The sequence below is a fragment of the Myodes glareolus genome, chromosome 4 (genome assembly GCF_982192425.1).
Source record: "Myodes glareolus chromosome 4, mMyoGla1.1, whole genome shotgun sequence".
NCBI classification, from domain to species: domain Eukaryota; kingdom Metazoa; phylum Chordata; class Mammalia; order Rodentia; family Cricetidae; genus Myodes; species Myodes glareolus.
In genome coordinates this window covers 8,721,471-8,737,126 of record NC_142029.1, presented here as the reverse complement: position 1 = coordinate 8,737,126, position 15,656 = coordinate 8,721,471, and positions in this window count along the sequence as shown.

Sequence of the window (15,656 nt, the reverse complement as noted above, 5' to 3'; positions counted from 1 at the left end):
CTCACCCACAGCAGTTTCTTGTGGGACCAGTTGACCATCCAAGGTCTCTCACCTGCCGCACGACTCCCTTCCTGGGACCTGCTGCCCTCATGGCCAACTGCTCCTTGGGGCCCACTGTCCCTTGTGGCCTGCTGCCTGCTCCCACCCCTCAAGAAATAGCACCCTTTTTTTTACCATTACATTGGTGCTCGTGACTCATCCAGGTTCTCTCCACATTCCCACCTGCCCACGGGCAGACTGGCTGAGGATCCATGGAACCCTGGGCTTGGGAACTAGGTTTCTTTACAACAGGCCCACATTCTATCTGCCCGAATGCCGAACTCTATGTCCACCAGGAGCTTCAGTGGTGAGTTTTCCTCTTCTAGTCAGCCAAACTGTTTCTCCGAGCCTGAGGAATTGACCATTGAGCTCCCAGAATCTTATGGTGTTCCTAGAAATGGGGAAGATTGTTCCCACTCATGGCCTTCATGGCTACAGTTGAGCCCTTCACTGACATTCATCTCTCTCTGGTTGCTTCCCATAGCTAAAAATGTGATTAGATGACCCAGGGTTAGTCTTCCTGCACTAATGCTGCACACACTGAGCCGTGTGTGTTTGCTTTGGGACGTGGGGTGCCTTCGATTTTTCTTTCTCTTTTCTTTTCTTTTGGACCGCTTTCAAGTTGTCCCCACTATGAGAGACTGTCCAGGATAGCCTCTGGCCTCTGACTTCCAAGTTGCCCAGACCTGGAGCCAGTCTGGCTTCATTAACAACCTGCCTATAGAGAGAAGATATTCTTCTACAGGTCTTGTAGTATTTGTTCTCTGTTTTTGCGGGTTTTCACGTTTTCAGCTAAAGAATATAGACCCTCAAACTATCAGCCACCTGCCTGTGAACACGCTGTCGGTGTCCCGCTGGCTCTACTTTTTCTCAAACTATCTCTGTCTCTGCTACTGCTAGTCGGATGGAAACTGACAACATTAGTCAGATCCATGAAGCAGCTGTTTTCAATTCCAGCCTTTGCTCCTTGTCACTGCTTGTAGTGGTCCGGCAACAGAGTGGATCATGCCTCTAGGTGTTATTATGCTTAAAATTCTGGCAACTCAAAAAACGCGGCTTCTTCATACAATATATGACCGCTGCCATTTTGACTGAGGTCAGGTAACCCTACTGCCATCTTAACTGAGGTCAGGTGACTTCACCACCATCTTGACTGAGGGCCAGATCAGGTGATCAAGTCCTACCATCTTTACTAAGGTATTTCCTACCTGGTCCCTAGGGCTGACTTTGTTGCATGTGCGTTTTGTACAGTGGTATGCTGCAACATGAGGGGCCGGCTTGTTGGGGCTTCTGTCCTGCCCGGTACCCCAACAACTGGCAAATCCCAAAGAGAAATTACACACAGGACTCCATAAGGTTATAAACTGATTGGCTCATTAGGTCAGGCTTCTTGTTAACTCTTAAAACATATATTAACCCATTATTCTCATCTATGTTAGCCATAATGGCTCAGTACCTTTTCCAGCGGGGGCAGCTTACATGTTGCTTCTTCAGTGATCTGTGCAGGAGTGGCTGATGGCTTCCTGTGTCCCAGAATACTCCCAGTCTCTTTACTCCACTCCTACTTCCTGTCTGGCTTTCCCGCCTATACTGCCTGCCTGGCCAATCAGCGTTTTATTAAAATATGATTGACAGAATACAGACAATTCTCCCGCACCATTTCCCTCTTTTTTTTTTTTTAAACAAAAGAAAATACCCATAGTCCATTTGTTGGGAATGTGGGCGTAGTATTTCAGGCTACTTCCTGCTGGTTGGGGGCGCTGATGATCTTATGGGGACCTAAAGAAAATTTAGAGTTATAATCAAGTCCTGACTGGAGTATCCTGTGAGACCTGATCATCTCAGGCAGCGCCTTGAATCCGTTCTGGATGTAGAACTCAGACATCTGGGCCATCTATTCCTACCGGAGATTGCTCAGGTGGTCTCCCTTGGCCAAAGATGAATTTTCTTAACTCTGAATAAATCCAGAGGCTCTCATTTTCTGTGGAAACACAAACAAAATCTCTTCTCCAAAGTAACAAACCTTTTGACTTCAGTTTTGAAGCCAAGGTATTTTCAAAATGTCTATCTTGGATTAATTCTGCAGCATTTATAAACAAAAGTCTTTTAGCAGTTGTTGCTCCTTCCTCAGCAATCAAACAATTTAAAGAGAGCATAATAGCATACAGTTTGAAGATTCTCCGTGCATTTCCCATCTTTATGTGGCTTTATTTTAACCTCTGTTTCTTTTATTTTTACTTTTACTTTTTGAGACAGGATCTTTGTATATCTTTGTCCTGGAATAACACTGTAGACCAGGCTGTCTTTGAACTCACAGAGATCCTCCTGTCTCTGCCTCCCCAGTGCTGGGATTAAAGGTGTATGCTACCACACCTCGAACTCACAGAGATCTGTCTCTGCCTCCCAGGCATTGGGATTAAAGGTGTGTACTACCACACCTTGAGGTCACAGAGGTCAATCTACCTCTACCCCTTGAAGTCACAGAGGTCAATATGCCTCTGCCTCCCAGGCATTGGGATTAAAGGTGTGTACCACCACACCCAACTACTCTCTTTCTTTCCTTTTAACTTTAAGAACTTTAACTTTTAGCCTGCATATACACACTGTAAACCATTTAGAGGTTTTCTTCCTCTTTGAATCTCTCTTTACTGTACATTTTTCTTTTTCTGACCATATGAGTCTTTAATTTACTAAGCAATATGGAGAGCTGTGGCTTTGATGGCTAGATCCAGCTCATTCCTTAGCTTTTCAGCCTCAAGGCTGAGGTACCAGCCAGAGCTGTGTTCACTGCCACAACTCTATGGCGTTTCAAGGTCCTTGCCAGCAAGCAAGCTGCAGCATTCTGCTCACAGACCACACTCAGTCGGACTGCCTGCCTGAAAGAGTCAGAGTTTGCTCTGGCAGGACAGCCAGCATTTTAAAACAGCGCAGCTTTTTTCCTGCTATGGCTGAAAACCGAAAAGCATGCGTTCAGCTTTTCCTCAACACAGTTTAAGTGTTTTGTGGCAGGACCTCTTAAAAGAGCTGCAGGGTTTTGCAGCTAAAGCTGAGTCAGGAAGCCTCTCTTATATGAGAGCCTTGCTTGCCTCTAGCAAGCAAAGTAGACCCGAGAAATTGCTGCTATCAACAAAACATGCTTTACTCTATTCAATCCCAAGCTTTCTCAAGCTTTCTGTGGATTCAGTTATCCACGTCTGGGCGCCATATGTAACATGAGGGGCCGGCTTGTTGGGGCTTCTGTCCTGCCCGGTACCCCAACAACTGGCAAATCCCAAAGAGAAATTACACACAGGACTCCATAAGGTTATAAACTGATTGGCTCATTAGGTCAGGCTTCTTGTTAACTCTTAAAACATATATTAACCCATTATTCTCATCTATGTTAGCCATAATGGCTCAGTACCTTTTCCAGCGGGGGCAGCTTACATGTTGCTTCTTCAGTGATCTGTGCAGGAGTGGCTGATGGCTTCCTGTGTCCCAGAATACTCCCAGTCTCTTTACTCCACTCCTACTTCCTGTCTGGCTTTCCCGCCTATACTGCCTGCCTGGCCAATCAGCGTTTTATTAAAATATGATTGACAGAATACAGACAATTCTCCCGCACCAGTATGCCCCTTGGTGGGGCCCACCAAAAACATCCACTTTGCCCAATTCCTGTTCACTGTGTGTGTGTGTGTGTGTGTGTGTGTGTGTGCATACATGTAACTTAAATGCACCTGTGTTTACTGTTAAATGTTATGATTGTCTGTTCATTGTATCTCATTTCAGACTACAAAAACAATACGTCTCATATTTTAAATTGGTATGTACTTTTTAAGTCTCTTACAAAAATATGGTATAATATATATTAAGCTATTCTCTACTATTGTCAGTTCTACTGTTAACCTTCTATTTTAAGCAATTTTTTCTTCTTTCTGTCTTTTTACAAGTGTAAATCTTACCTGTTAAGTTAGGAGCCAGTATAGTCAAGCTCAGACACAGCTCTCCATGCAGATTCTATACTGTAGTTATACCCAATAAAGAGCCCTCAACTGCTCAGATATCTGGGGAATATGGAATTTAAATATTTAGTTATTAAAAACTTTTTATAAAAAAAGAGACAGGTTGGCTCCTAGCAGCAGCACTCTACTTTCTCCAAAGAAGATAGAAGACAGAAGACAGACTGGCGCAAAACAACATCCATCAACAATTCGCTTCAACTGCCAAACGCTGACCACTGGGCAAAACTGCCTTTCATCCAAACTGAAGATCTTCAGACAGTGGACAAAATCACTGGAATTGACAGTCTAGCTGCTCAGGTCAAGATAGTCTTGTCTTCCTACAGATTTCTTAGCCCACAGGATCTTTTGGAGCCTCGTAGGTCTTGCACTAAACAGCAAAAGAAAAATACAACCCTCAGTGACCGTGGAAGACCCTAAGGAGGGGCTCTAGGTCCCAACCAAGTAAGTTCTCTGTCATTTATTAGTCAATAACCCAAGTAAAATTTTATTCCTCTTAAAGATCTCTGATGCAGTTTGACAGCCAAGAGTTTTTGTAAGTTTAAAAGGACAACCACCAAATAAATTTCAGTAAAATACAAATCCAAGTTATTAAGGTGTGTACCTGCAAGTTATAAAGGTGTAAGGACAAATGCAAGTTATCAAATTTCTCTCTCATGCTGCCTTCCATAGTCTTAAAAATACTTTTCATTGTGCAAAAACATCTGTCATAGTCATTATGACAAATATGCTATTGTTTATACAATATATATGTCTAAAACTTATGTTTTCATAAACTCAAAGAATTTTTGTGAGTTCCAGGGAGCTGAATTAAAGAATCCAGCTTAAACAGGTCAGATATACCCATCTCAATTCCCTGGTCCTGAATTTTTTTTCCCCTAAACTTAACTTTGTCCTCTGTTCTGACAATACCTTAAACAGGTAGAAGAGACACCACACATTTCCATACCACAAATGCCCTTTAAGAGACAAGCCCCACCCACTCTCCTCCCTTTCTACCTATCGGCGAATCAATCCCACACCAGTTACGTTTTAAGGGGTTATTTATTTTGGGGGGTAAAACTTACATACACCATAAACCGTCAGGAAGGGAGCCTAGTCGCTGGAGCAGGAGCCAGGACCAAGTGCCGGAACCAAGAGGGCCTGATCCGGATCTGTGTCTCTTTTTAAAAGAGAAATATACCATGCCCCAGTGGGCTGGTATTTCAGCGGCTATTGGCTGAGGCAGCGGAAGATACTCCCACAACACCTCTCCCTTTTGTTTAAGTAAGAGAGTTCTAAGCCTACTATGAAATTATATACAGTAAGTACAAACCTACACAATTATATACAATAAGTACAAATATCCTATTCTAACTAGCTAAAGTCTTGTATAATAAATAACTTGGCCAAGTCATGAAAGGAAAGTAACTATGTTTATATAATCTTCAATCCCATCAAAGATCTGAGAAGGGAAATAATGTTACCTGAGTAATTAGGAAGTGCAATCAAACTTCCAGAACATGTAACAAATCATAGAGACAACTGGCTACCTGGGCAAATACCCAAAGTCACGTTTGCAGCGTTGAAGCAACCAACTTTGGCTAAGGCCTAACGTAACTGACATACCATTTTCAAAGGCAAGGAACTTTTCAAAACTATCTTACCCTGTCTTGGCAGGATATGACAGTCCTGTTTTATCCATTTACGGATATTCTGAAACTCTGTCAGTAGTTGAGATATGGGTATTTCTTTACCCAAAGGCCAGTTCTGCCAAGAAGAAAGGCTCCAGGTGGAGTGTCTTTGGTGCTCAACATTATCTCGGGAATAGGTCAGTGTTGCCAGGAGTATTTGTGTCTCACTACCACAAAACTCTGAGTTAGATTAAAGGCCATTTTCTACAGCTCTTTGAAGAGGTTGGAGATTATCTATCTATACTGAATATAATCTCTATATATCTAAAGAACCTGATTAGTCTAATTATAAATGTCAAATTTAGATGACTATTGTTCTATATAATTCTCAATATCTATTTAACTTAAAGACTGAGATAATAAACAACTGTGCAATAAATGAGGACAATGGGACCTCCAAATATAAACAATGTGCAAGTATACATTGCAATATGGTAAATATATATATCAATACATAAACAATATATAAGTATCTTGATCAGAGGTAGAAGTGTACAATGCAACATGGTAAAATATACATATATCAATACAATATATATATGTCAATATATAAAAATGTTTTAAACAGAGGTAGAAGCATGCATGCATAAAATAGTCAACATAATTTAACTTTGTATCAATATATAAGAATCAATATCAATATATTTGTCTAAAAACAATAACTCACAAGTACAAAGCTATTATCCCATAATCCAATTATCCCCCCCCTTTTTTTTTAAAGATTTCTGCGCTTATAAAATTCCTCCCCCAACCCTCAACCCTATACTAATTATAACCAACCCCTAAATGATGTCCCTAAACCCAAGGACAAACTTTACTGGGAGAGGGGACGTCGTTCTCTAGAATTACTTCCAGCTGTCATGGGGGCGACGTTCTTTCTGGGGGATCCTGTGAAAGCAAAATGATGATTAAATTTCAAGATCAATGTCTTTTAAAATTGCAAATAGTCTCTGAGTATTTTGTGGAGGACTGGCCAGAATGTTGTACAAGATGTGCATCATTTCAGCTAACCATGTTGGAATCGTCTTATGCAGCTGGTACCCAAAACAGGTCTTGTAGTAGCGCTATCAGTATCATGATGTCATATCAGCCAGGTGGAGTTGTTGTTATGGGGTCCCATCTTCTTCCTGGAAACTTCAAATGTCACTTCAGGAAAAACTTATTGTTCATTGTGGAAAACTTAAACATTAATCATATATATTAATCATATACTAATATCATATATTATATGATTATAATAATATATAATCATATATTAATCATATAGACATATACAGACATACATATATTCAATAAAAGACATGATAGATATATTTAATGAAAGGTATGATAGATATGAAGAAAAGTAAAGATGTTTTCTAAACTCATATTCCTTTCTGTCCCATATCATGGCTCTTGACATGAAACAGAAACTCCAGAAACTCTGGGTTTTTCTTTTAACAACAGGCTTGGAATTAGAGAGGGACTGAGCCAGAGTCCAACTCTAAAACCAGCTCTATAAATTTAGAAATATGATTTAGTATATTTTACTTACAGAACCTATTCAGTTTTCTTGATAGTCCTTATTGGGCCATTATTTTCCATCTGTCAGTATTCAGATATCCAGGGTTCCTTGAACTTTTCAAAAATCAGTGTTTTCCTGTGGAGATAAGAACAGAACCCTGCCCCCATTCTATATGTTTTTCTTACCAACTGTATGAATATCATCATTGTGGATGAGCTGTCATTTCTCCTTTCCAAGAGGTTTCTCCTCTTCAAATCGAATCTTTATTAATTTTGATGGTATCCACAATTTTTCTTCTCCTGTGGAAACAAGAGCTAAACCCCTTCCCCAACGTAGCACATCTCCTGGCCTCCATTGAGAGGTCAGCACGTCTTTGAAATAAACAGGTTGGTTTAGTTCAGAAGTTTTTTCCATTATCCAATGCCTCTCTACTGCTGTTGTTCCTTTCTCATTAGCATTAAGAAAATTCAAGGTTAATAAAGCATTATGCAATCTATTTCTGGGGGTATCTTTCATCCCTTTCTGTTTGTTTAGCATATCCTTTATAGTACGATTTGATCTTTCTATAACTGCTTGAGCTGTAGGATTGTATCGTATACCTGTAACATGCTTAATATTATAATAAGCAAAAAATCGTTTCATTTTCCTAGATACATAAGCTGGACCATTATCTGTTTTTATTTGTGCAGGTATACCCATAATGGCCATAACTTCTAATAAATGTGTGATTACTGAGTCAGCTTTTTCTGAGCTTAAAGCAGTTGCCCACTGAAAGCCTGAATAAGTGTCAATGGTGTGATGTACATATTTTAATTTGCCAAATTCTAGAAAGTGAAACACATCCATCTGCCAAATTTCATTCCTTTTAGTACCCTTTGGATTAGTCCCTGCAGGCAATGGTGTTTGGTTATAAAAAGAGCAAGTAGGGCATTTCTTTACAATCTCCTTAGTTTGTTGCCATGTAATAGAAAACTCTTTTTTCAAGCCTTTGCTATTGACATGATGTTTTCTATGAAATTCAGATGCCTCCAGCACACTACCAATCAATAATTGATCAATATCTGCATTACCTTGTGCTAGAGGACCTGGCAGACCTGTATGGGATCGGATATGCGTTATATACATAGGGCAGAGCCTGTTTCTGATCATGTCTTGTACCTGGATAAACAATGAGGTCAGTTCTGTATCATCAGGTATAAATTCAGCAGTTTCAATATGCAAAATAACTCTTTCTGCATATTGTGAGTCAGTAATTATATTAAGAGGTTCTTTAAAATCCCTAAGCACCATAAGGATGGCATATAATTCTGCCTTCTGGACAGAATCATAAGGACTTTGTTCCACTTTACTCAATTCTTCTGATTTGTAACCTGCTTTCCCTGATTTATTAGCATCGGTATAAAATGTATGGGCTCCGGTTATTGGAGCATCACGGACAATTCGAGGGAGGATCCAAGAAGTTCTCTTTATAAAGTTAAGTCTCTTGCTTTTTGGGTAATTGTTATTGATTTCTCCCAAAAAATTAGCACAAGCTCTTTGCCATGGTTCATTGTCTTCCCACAACTTTTTTATCTCATCAGCAGTGAAAGGCACTATAATTTCTGCTGGGTCTATACCTGCTAATTGACGAAGTCTCAATTTTCCTTTTATAATCAATTCAGAGACTTTTTCCACATAAGTTTTTAATTTTTTACTTGGTTTTTGTGGTAAAAAGATCCATTCTAAAATAGTATCTTCCCTCTGCATTAAAATTCCTGTAGGAGAAATTCTGGAAGGCAATATAACTAGAATGCAACTAAGATTTGGATCCACCCTATCTACATGTGCCTCCTGTAATTTTTCCTCAACCATCATCAGTTCCTTTTCTGCTTCAGCTGTTAACTCTCTGGGACTATTCAAATCTTTGTCACCATCTAAGGTTTTGTTTAAATGAATTATTAGATCAGGTGTTATCCCAACAGCTGGTCGTAGACTGGAAATGTCTCCTAATAATCTTTGAAAGTCATTAAGAGTTTGTAACCGGTCTCTCCTGATTTGTGCCTTTTGAGTCTTAATTCTTTGTAAGCCTATTTTATAACCTAAATAATTAACAGAATCTCCTCTCTGAATTTTTTCAGGAGCAATTTGCAATCCCCATTTAGGTAATACTAGTTTTACTTCTTCAAACAGCCTTTCTAAGGTGTCTTTGTTTTGATCAGATATCAGGATATCATCCATCTAGTGGTATATTATGGACTTAGGAAATTGTTTGCGTATAATTTTCAATGGTTGGCTTACAAAATATTGGCACAGGGTGGGAGAGTTCAACATTCCCTGTGGGAGGATGGTCCACTGGTACCTCCTTGCAGGCTGAGAGTTATTATAGGTAGGTACTGTGAAGGCAAACTTTCTCTATCTTTTTCTTGTAATGGTATAGTGAAGAAACAATCTTTCAGATCAATAACTATAAGAGGTCATCCCTTTGGTAACAGGGAGGGCAGAGGAATTCCAGATTGCAGAGGGCCCATAGGTTGAATAACCTTGTTGATAGCTCTAAGATCTGTCACCATTCTCCATTTACCAGATTTTTTCTTAACAACAAATACAGGAGAGTTCCAAGGGCTGGTAGATTCTTCTATATGTCCAGCATCTAATTGCTCTTGTACCAGCTGTTCTAAAGCCTGTAACTTTTCCTCAGCTAAAACTCACTGTTTAGTCCATATTGGTTTCTCAGTCAACCATTGTAGAGGCATGGCTGTTGGTACCTCTGAAGGGCCATCAATTGTGTTGTGTTCTTGTATAGCTCTAATGGCTGGTTTCCGCCATCTGTAATACCTTGTAATATTGTCCTCAGAAATACAGGCTCTGGAAGCAGCAGGAATGTTAATTTGGGTATTCCATTGCTGCAATAGGTCACGGCCCCATAAATTCACTGCAATATTTGCTACATATGGTCTTAGTTTTCCTATTTGTCCATCTGGACCTATACAATTGACCCATCTTGTGCTTTGTCTTACTCGAGATAGGGTTCCAATTCCTAAGAACTGAATATCTACCTCCTGAAGAGGCCAATGCGGATGCCAAGACTCTGGAGTAATGATACTTACATCCGCACCTGTGTCCAGTAAGCCAGTAATAAGTTTGACATTTACACACACTCTTAGCTGTGGTCTTTGTTCATTTATAGAAGTCTGCCAGAATATTCGTTTACTTTGTCCTCTTAGATTTCTTGATTCATTCACCACATTTAACTCATCCTTCAGGCCGTTATTGCTTTTAACAGCAGGCATGGGGCATTCTAATTTCCCTGAAGAGGCATGTTCTCTGCAGTGATCGGAAATGACTGGACCACATTTGCCATGGGGGCCTTCGAGAGGCCCCCTATTGAGTTTCTCGATGGCAGTGGGTTGCCCTGTTTATCTCTTGTTGACCTACACTCATTTGTCCAATGCCTGCCCTTTCCACATCTCCAACATAAACCTGAAGGCTGAGTCCTCCTATTCCTGTTATTCCTAGAAGAGGCATTATTCCTGGAATTCCATTGTCTGCAGTCCGTTTTCATGTGTCCCATTTTGCCACAATGAAAGCATTTTGTAATCTGATGTCTCCTTTTACCTTTGGTAATTGCTTCTTGTACCCATGTTTCATTGCCATAATCAAATGTATCAACATTCATTGTATGTAAAACTCATTCATCCAAAGGCGCTGATCTGAGCTTTAAAGGCCCCAGAATCCTTTTGCATTCTACATTGGCATTCTCATATGCCAAAGACTCAATTACTATATTTCTTGTTTCTGGATCAGGTATCCCTATTTGTACAGCCTTAGTTAGTCATTGCAAAAAGTCACTAAAGGGTTCTCTCTGACCCTGTTTGACCCTGACATACGATTCTACTCTCTGACCTGAGTCTTGAACCCTGCCCCAGGCCCTTAGAGCTGCTGTAGCACATATGGATAAAATGTTTTCATCATAAAGAGCTTGTTCCTGAGGATTAGAGTAAGGTCCTTCCCCTAGAATTTGATCTAGAGAAACCTCAATTCCTTTCGCTGATTCTTGTTGTTGTAAAAGTCTGGCCTCTTGTTTGAATAGGCATTTGAAATGCCATAAAGGTCCGTTCTCAAGGACAGCTGATGTGAGCTGGTTCCAATCTTGAGGGGTGGCCCTGTTGCTCAGAGCCCAGGATTTTAACATCTCCCTAACAAAGGATGAATGTAGTCCATAATTCACAATTGCTTGTTTAAATTCTTTCAGATCATTCATACGTATAGGCTCCCATGTATGTTCTTTAATGACCTTAGGGTTTTTGGAGCCGGTTATCTTTTCTGATGTTATTACTGGAAAGGCAGGTATAACTCTATGTAGACTGAGAGTTTTTTGAGGTGAAGGTTGCCTTTCTACCTTTTGCTCCTGTTCATCAGAGTCTACGATTTCCTCAATCTTATTAAATCTGCTCACCATTGCCTTCTGTAAGTCCTGAATCTCCTGTCCAGTATTATGCTCCAAAGCCTTCATTAACGATTCTAAGGCATGGAGCTTGTCTGTCAGAGACACTATTTCCTCCTTGGACACAATTGCCTCCATTGATAATTCCAAGGCGTGGAGCTTGCCCGTTAGAGATACGATCTCCTCCTTGGACATAATCCTCATGGCATGTACTGTGCCTTCTTGTATGGAAATCCTGTCAATTAATCTATCATACCCTTTTGATAAAGTCCGATTTTCACATTCAATGGTCATAATCCTCTCAGCTAATGTTTCAGCACTTATAGTCATGGACTGGAGGTTATGAGTCATTTTGGTTGTCCCCTCCTCCAGAGCAGTGAAGCTCCCTTCTAAAGAAGCAATATCAGACTGTACCTTCTTGATATTTTGGTCAGTCGACCGAGTCATATCAAACAAAGATCTAGTCTCCTCCTTGAGAGCTCCAAACTCTGATCTAGTCTCCTGCTTGAAATCTCCAAACTCTGATCTAGTTTCTTCCTTGAAATCTCCAAACTCTTTTTTGAGGAGGTTGGTATCAGTCTGAATTGTTCTTAAGGTTTTAATCTCTGCCCTCAGCATTGTAGATTCAGTCTGTAAGGACTGTATCTTTCTTATAAAATAGCCAAACACCAGAAAAGCAACAGATCCCAGGAATAACAAAGTAAGAGGAATATCTGAGACATCCTTCAGAATATCCTCCATAGCGCAATTAAAAAAACCATTGAACTTTTGGATAGTAATATTTTCTGACATTTTCAATCAAAGGAAATTGTACTTGTATGTATGTATTTATTTTCAACCGAAAAGAAAAATCTTACCTGTAATGACCGTTGCCTGCCAGTAGGAGGTGGGGCGCACCTGAATCCACGTGATATTGATTCAGGAAGTAAACTCTAGAATATATACACTCAAATCCAGAGGTTAAATCCACAGATCACAAAAGGTCAGAGAGCTTCTAGTGGCCAATAAACAAGGCAATAAAGAAGGCCCTGCTGCTCTGTTCAACCCGATGCAGAGGGTCGTGACACAGCCACTGCACTGTTGCTAAAGAGACCTAGTGCTTTGGGCCCCGTGTCCCTGTGCTGGGATTAAGGGTCAAGCTGCTTGCAGCACTCCTAATCAGTTATGGCGGATGGCAGGGGTTTCAAACAGCTTGCTGGAACTTCAAAGGGAGCTTGCGCTGTGAGCTCTTTGACTCATGTTGCAAGGAAAAATTTAAAAATCCGTGCCAAACAGGGCAAAGTAAGCCAGCAGAGACTGTCCGGACCTGTGTATCCTGGGAGGCCGAGCTGGGGGTGGGGGGGTGGGGCGGTTCTTAAACCAAACGCTGGGCGCCAATTATCGGCAAATCAATCCCACACCAGTTATGTTTTAAGGGGTTATTTATTTTGGGGGGTAAAACTTACATACACCATAAACCGTCAGGAAGGGAGCCTAGTTGCTGGAGCAGGAGCCGGGAGCAGGAGCCGGGAGCAAGCACCGGAACCAAGAGCCGGAACCAAGAGCGCCTGATCCGGATCTGTTTCTCTTTTTAAAAGAGAAATATACCACGCCCCAGTGGGCTGGTATTTCAGCGACTATTGGCTGACGGAGTGGAAGTCGCTCCCCGCTGCACTGTGGGCTTGTGCTTCAGCGACTATTGGCTGAGGCAGCGGAAGATACTCCCACAACATCCACCAAGGCAAGCAGATCTTCCTTTCACTTCTAGCCTGTGAGCTCTCTCTTTTCTGTCTTTTTCCCAAAGAGGTCGCTTCTCCTTTCGTCTCCCCCTTCTGTTTCTCTCTCTCTTTCTCTGCCCCCTCTGCTCTTCCCACTTCTCCCCTTCCCACCTTTCCCTTTCCCCTCCATAACCCACTAAATAAATATCCAACCTCATTCTGCATGGGTGCTTATCTGTCTCTGTCTCTTACCTACCATGGCTCCTCATGGGACCGGCTGATCCACCGAGGTCTCTCATCTGTCATGTGACTCCCTGCCTGGTACCCGCTGCCCCTCATGTCCCACTGTACCTTGTGGCTCACAGCCCACTGCCTGTTGCTGCCCCCTGGGAAACAGCACAGTTTTATTTTTACCATTACACTGATAACTGTTGATTTGTATTATGTCAGGACACGACAGTGCAGAGATTCTTCTGTTCTGTTGATTCTTCTTGATGGAGAATCCTTTGGAAAATGACCAAACTCTACTCTAGGAACCCAAGGTTAAACTGCCCCAGCTAACTTATCTTCTGTTAAACTGCCTGCTTGGGCAGGACCCCCTGCAGCTAACTGCTTATCTTGACTTCTCTCTAATTGCTTGCTTGTTCCAAGTTCCCCCTGCAGCTGCTAAGCAAGGTAGAGATGGTGGTTTCTGACACCCAAATCCCAAGCTCTACATACTCAGTGCTATACTTAGGACTGTAGGAGCCAGCCATGATAAGCTAAATAGAAACAGACTACCCAAAGGAAATTCTTTATTTCCAACCATTATCACCTGCCAGTGTAGGACTCAGCCATCAATAAGTTTAAGGGAGGCCTGAGTGTCAGTAGTTTATCCTGAAGCAATACCTGATTTCAGGAAAGACCATAAACTGAGATTACCTGAGCACCACCCAAGAATAGACCATTCAAAGAAAATGCCTAATGTTCCAACCACTGTAGTTAGGATCACCTGCCAGCACACTCACCAGGACATCCCTAGACAAATGTCAGTCAATCAGGGGTCCTAAACCTTAGAAATCTCTCACTCCCATCTTTACTACTATAAAAACCCAACTCTAACTGAGCTTCTTGATCATTCTAATACGTTGGGCATGCGGAGAGACCGAGTTTGCAAACTTGTATAAAATAAAGGATCTTTGCTTTTATGTATGGGACTCGGTCTCCTTGTTGGTTTTTTGGGGAACTTTGCAAATCTGGACATAACATTTGGGGGTTCTTGACCTGAATACCTGAGTGTAGTCTGAGATGACAGGAATGAAGACTTTCAATTGGTTATAAGCTGTGTCTAAGTGGTCATCTCATTATCCTCAGTTCACGAGGTCCCTCCAAAACTACCACGGAGTCCAAACTTATACACAAAGGCAAAGAGTCTTTGTTCAAGCTGGAACTTGGACCCTCTGTGTTTGCGTCCGTCAGACATAGAGGTATAACCAGAAAGCTGCAGGATAGGGTTTTTAATCATAGTAGAGGTTAAGGGTGAGGGGATTTTCAAGGTTCAGGATCCCTGATTGGCTGACATTTGTCTAGATTTGTCTTGGTGAAAGGGGATGAGTGTGTGCTGAGCTAAGGGACATCTGGTGATCTCACCAACAGTGGTTAGAACATTAGGTATTTCCTTTAGAACATTAGCTATTTTTTCCTTGGATGCTGATTGGCCCATTCCAGGATGGTGCCTGGGTGGTCTCAGTTTGTGGTCTTTCCTGGAACCAGGTTTTGTCTTAGGATAAACTGAAATTTAAGCCTACTCTTTGACTGGTTTCTACTGAGCCTGACATGGCAGCCATACAGTCAAGTTGTCTCGGGCCCCACAGTCTCTGGTAAGCTTCCCATAGCAGTACCTCCAGTTATGCTCAGTTAGGCAAAAGGAAAAGTCTCCATCATTCCAAGGGACCTCATTTTAACATGCATTATTATTGAGGAAAAAAAGGAAGCATCCCAGACATCCTTCACTGTGGGAATAATTGGACGTATTATGGTAAACCAGTAACTGTTCAGGGAGATGAGAATCTATACATACTCCTGCAGAAACAGCCTTCCAAAATGAAGCGTTTCCAAGAAATCCTGCTAGGCGAGGGGAAAAAAAGCATATGGAAGAACCGTGTGTATAATGTGACACCAATTTTGCTTTTTAAGGAAGAAAATGAAAATAAAGTATGTTAGCATGTACGGAAAGCAAAGTTGAGCCGTTAGCAATGATTATCTCCAGGGCACAGGCTTGGGGACTTTCTATTTATATATGTTATATATATTGACTGGCTGTATGTCAAATAACTACATTAT